This window comes from Hemiscyllium ocellatum, unplaced genomic scaffold (assembly GCF_020745735.1).
Source record: "Hemiscyllium ocellatum isolate sHemOce1 unplaced genomic scaffold, sHemOce1.pat.X.cur. scaffold_173_pat_ctg1, whole genome shotgun sequence".
Lineage (NCBI taxonomy): Eukaryota > Metazoa > Chordata > Chondrichthyes > Orectolobiformes > Hemiscylliidae > Hemiscyllium > Hemiscyllium ocellatum.
The window spans coordinates 1,488,029-1,493,333 of record NW_026867863.1 but is presented as its reverse complement, the minus strand read 5'-3'; the positions used below and the strand labels follow the sequence as shown (position 1 = coordinate 1,493,333).

Sequence of the window (5,305 nt, the reverse complement as noted above, 5' to 3'; positions counted from 1 at the left end):
GGGCTCGCTAATTAAGCCAAAGAGAGTCTGAGTCTTCTTCCCAGAAACAGACCCCAGTCAGCCGCCGCTATTCCTGGTTCAGTTTTATCTTGTTTTATCAGTCTCCAGGTGGTAGACTCTGGAACTCACTCTCTCTAAAGATTAGTTGGACATTGAACTTTCCATTCTTCTCTGGATGCATGGGCAAAGGAGTTTCAAAAAAAAAATGCTCAAAGCCGAGCATTCCCGCGAGCAACAGTGATGTGATCCGTGGCTTTGTGAAATGGAAAGGTTTGGATTGATGGGAAAGTGTACCCCATGAACACCTCTGTCCCTTACCTTGCTGTAAATGTTTCAGATACGAAAATAATGGATATCCGTGCCCTTTTTTGGAACAAAACCCTGCTTCAAGAGGTGGTGAAGATTGGACTGAAGCAGTGACAGTGATTATCTTTGTTGCTTGTTCAATTCGTGCACATCACTGCTATTAATCATGTCCGTGCTAACATCACGGCTCTTATAGAGTGGGCTGTTCGTCGGGCCAGTGGCGCAATGGATAACGCGCTTGACTATGGATCAGGAGACTGTAGGTTCAAGTCCTACCTAGCTCGAGGGAAATGCAGGCATTTATTACGCTTTGAAAACTGATTTCTCTTCAGCCGAAATAAGGTGTGAGTTTTTAATCTGCAGGAATAAGAATGCCTTCATTAAATGTCCACGTGAAGCTGAGGGTCAATATTCCAGTGTCATCACAGGAAGGAAGCCGAATAGTCGCACACGTTGGTCGTGGGTACCTTTCCATTTCACAAAGCCACGGATCACATCACTGTTGCTCGCGGGAATGCTCGGCTTTGAGCATTTTTTTTCCTTGGCCCATGCATTCAGAGAAGAATGGAAAGTTCAATGTCCAACTAATCTTTATAGAGAGTGAGTTCCAGAGTCTACCACCTGAAGAAAGATAAAGTTTTCCGACAAATCTATTCAAAGCTTTCTGCATCTTGTCTGAAATCTACAAACCCTGATGATCGATCAAGAGTAACTGTTTCCTTCAATCTGTAATTCCATGCTCCTCATTATTTTGTAGACGGCAATCATGTCTCCTCACATTCAGCTCTGCTCTGAGAAAAATAACTCCCGTTTTGCCTAGGCCAGACCACTAAAAACATTCTTATGCAGGAAATCCAGAGTGTAACGTCGCTGTTTGTTTTGGTGAGTGTGTAGTAAGATTTACTTAGAATACTTTAGCTAGGTTGACTTCCAGTTTTGAAAACAGAGAGAAAATTATTCACAAAACTAAGGAACGAAACACAATGAACAGAATATAAAATACCCACAGATCTTAGCTATCTAAAGTAGACTTACTTATGCTTTTCAAAAAAATACACAACAGTCCTGATAATTAAACCCCATAAACACAGAATACAAATGAAACTGGTTTACAGGTCGATATTAGAGGGGCAGAAGATGAGAGACATTCACATCACTGGCACACTGAAAACCTTCGTGTAATTGTGTGTGGCTGATACTTTGGCAATGGTTAACAAAATATTTAGGCTGTCAAATAAATTTTGAAATTCTTGTGTTCGCTGAAATTTCTTGCCTGTTTTGAGCAATTCGGTGAGTTGAGCAGTCCCACTTCTAACAGTCAGCACAAACTTTCAGAAAAAGTCACTCAATCCGGTAAACCGTTGTACTGCTCTCTTCGTCAACAATGTATAAAAATACCCCGTAACTTTCGTTTTCACATCCCGTGGGGCTATTTGTCCGTGTTCAACGACATAGTCCAGGAAGGTGACTTTGGCTTTGGCAGATATACTTTCAGTTAGGTTTACAAATCAGTTTAACTTCCGTATTCGATCAAACAAGCCCGAGAAATTCTGTAAATATTCAATCCATGAGAGACTGAATGTCCCAGGCACACAACACACCAAACTGTTGTGTATCCAGCAATTACCTTGTCCGTTAACCTCTGAAATACGAGTGAAATCTTTTTCGCACAAACGGCATTACTTTAAATTTATGCAGTCCAGTTGGCGTTACAAAATTGCCTTTGATCTTTCCGACAAAGTTTACTGTCAGTAACCTTTGAGGAATTCCAACTTGGAAATGTAAGTTGCTCTTCGAATCTCTTCCACATAGTCCTCCAACTACAGATGCGTAGATGCACCAGTCTTTCTAACAACATTGACTTTGTGATAGTCCACACATAACTTTTGGGTCTTACCTGACTTTGGCACCATGATGATGGGTGAACTCCATTCATTGAAACTCACTTTGGTTATGCCATCTTGGAACATCCGTGATATCTCCTTATAAATTGCACCAACTTTATAGGGTTATGCCTGCAAGGATGTAACAAAATCAGAACAGCAACTCCTATATTTACATCAACTACAAATAGGTTATTAATTCCCAGTTTATTTCAGCATGCAAGAGTAATAACTCTTACGATTTTCTTCTGGAAGAGAACTGAATAACTTTAACAATATTGGACAACTTTTGCATTGTCCAATTTTGTAGCAGGAACGTCCGTTGCAGAATTCGCTGAAATTGGTTCTTCCCAGTGTGTTGTATTCAATAACACATTCTCCCCTTGCATTCGTTCTCTGCCAAAATACCATTAGCGCATATTCCCATCACACATTCTGTGAGATTCCTTCATGCCAGGAGTTCCTATCAAGTAGCTAACCTCACTCGATTTCCTCTTAATTTGATAAGGTCTTCGAAACCTTGCTTTAAAGTTTCACCAATTAATGAAATTTAAATAAATACATTGTTCCCAGTGGCAAAATTCTGATTTTTTTTGTTTCTCATACACTTCCTGCTTCACCATTTGCTGCGATAATTTTAAGTGCTGTCTCGACAACTCTCCCACATTATTTAGTCCAATTCTAAAATTTGATACATCGTCCAAATGCGTGGTCTCTGTAACCTGACTTATTAATATTTCCTTATTAAATTTTAATGGTCCTCCTTCTTTATGCCCCAAATTGGTCTCAGATGATCTTAGTTTTGTGGATTCTTTCGATATATCTCAGATCGCAAACAGCACTGACGCAACTCCCTTATGGAAATAATCTGGCTGCTCCGAACCATAAAACCTCAACATAGTCTTTAATAATTGACGTCGCCTTTCCAGTGCACCATGTGATTCTGAATGGTACACAGTGGATTTGATTCGTTTTAATCCGAAGCTATCTATATACTCCCTGGAAAGTTGGATGTGAAGTTGGACCCTTGATCTAATTGTATCTCTGATAGTAGTTTATATTTAGTTTTTTTTTAATCGTAATTTTTCCTCAATCCTTTTAGCTGTCATCTTGCAGAATTGAACAGCATTTGGAAATCTCGTCAATACGTCCATTTATGTTAATTAATACTTATTCCCATCTTTTATTGAATGTAGGGAACCTACAGAATGCATCAAGACAATTAAGACAGATTCCTTGAACGCTGCAGCAGGTATTAAAGGTGCAGGCTTTATTTTTTCCCATGGTTTGAAATGTATGACACGTCAGGCAAAATTCAATTACATTCATCTGCAATCCAGGCCAGTAAAAATGTCTTTGTATTTTAGCCTCCGTTTTCCTCACGCCTAAGTGACATCCAATTTTTTGACACATGTGGCACTCGCAGCACCACTTTTCTGTACCCTACTAGAAAAAAAAACCATCCTGCCCATTTCTCACATACTTGAATATATGTTGGTCTCCATTTCCTCCTTAACATATCATTTGCTAAGTAATATCACACAGGGATGCATTCACTCTCCTTCCGAATATATGTCTTCTGATCCAAGTGTTTTAATTTTTCATCTTTCTGCTGTAACTCAGCAGCATAGCTGAGCTGAATATGCTTGCATTTTTAACGTTTGTCCCCTGCTGTGTCCAGCTTACTTGATATTAAAAACATTGTAATCTTGATGCATTGTGTAGATTCCCTACATTCAATAAAAGATGGGAATAAGTACTAATTAACATAAATGGATGCAATCATTTTTCAGCTTCCTAATCCGTGCCTTTTGATTTCTCCTGCTTTCGATTGTGACTCTGTGATCGTGTAAAGACACAATCTGGGAAAATTCCTTGATCAACGTCCTGCATTGCTAGTCTTGCCTGCAGCTCGACTGACTTTTCAACTGGAGTATGGAGCAGGCTAACCGGTGATTGAGCTATATCATTTGCAAGCACAAATTCTTTTCTTGGAGCTGAGAGTTTGTCCAGAACTCCCACTACAAACTCCCCACTCTTTTCTGCCCACTCTAGCCTCACTGTACATCACTGAGCAATGTTTCGTCCCACCATGAATTCCTGTACACATAGTTCTTCAGGAGTACATATTTCCCCATCCTTCTGCATCACAGACTGAGACGATCCTGTGTCCCTAAATACTGTTACCTGTCTATTTGCTACTCCTCGCCAAGGTAAATAACCTTTAACTTTGCAGGTATATTTTTCAAGCACACATGGCACTTCCCCCTTACCAACCTCTGATCGGTTTGTGCACTCTGATGAAGCTTTCCAGCCTCCACTGTGCTTTCTATTACCATGCCAACAAAACATCCAGGCTTGTTTTGTTTTCCTGCATTTGATTTTACAGTGCTTTCCATAGTTCTCCAATACTGATTTCATGTGGCCTACTGTATTGCAATGAAAACCTCAGATCTTGTTCCCTTCAAGGTTTTCCTATATATCCTGTGATAAGTTATCCTCATGATCTTCACAGAGATTTAACTTTCCCGTTCCACGTGAGGATTTCTCTTTGCCCAATTTCTTTCCTGCAGGCGTAAAATGATTCTGGAAGCCCATCCTTGTTTTATGGATCAGTTCATTACAATCAGCCATTTCAGCTGCTCTTTGTCGTTTTAAAAATATGCTCTTCCAGTGTAATCTTATCTTCAGCATTTATCTCCAGCGTTTTAATGTGAATTCCTTTAGTAATTGCCAATTTCTGAAGTTCAATCTCTGTCTCCCTTTCTCTCTGCTCTTGTGCTCTCTCTTCTTCGAATCGTACCTGAAACTGTTTGAAATCTGGTCTCTTTTCCTTATCTCTCGCGTCTAACTCAAGCTGCTTCATATTCAATTAAAATTTAAACATCTCTGCAAATTCTCATGAATTTTCCAGCTGGGTGAAATGCTGAGCTACTGCGGGGAGTGACCTCTCCTTTTCTCACAGAAAGAGGCAAATACAACCCAGCATTTTTGCTTATTCCAGAAGCCTGGCCTGAATCAGTTTTTTGTAAAAATGCCAACTTTTCATCGTAAATAGTCAAACAACCCTTTGTACCTAAATGAGACATGCTTTCCCAAGAACTGTCCACGACAAT

General features: G+C 39.8%; 1 non-coding gene across 1 annotated transcript; it reads left to right on the top strand.

The window, feature by feature from the left end:
* The first annotated feature begins 517 nt into the window (after positions 1 to 517).
* Positions 518 to 590, top strand: trnah-aug (transfer RNA histidin (anticodon AUG)). The gene has a single exon. It is a non-coding gene; the product is annotated as a tRNA-His (tRNA).
* The last annotated feature ends 4,715 nt before the right edge of the window (positions 591 to 5,305 follow it).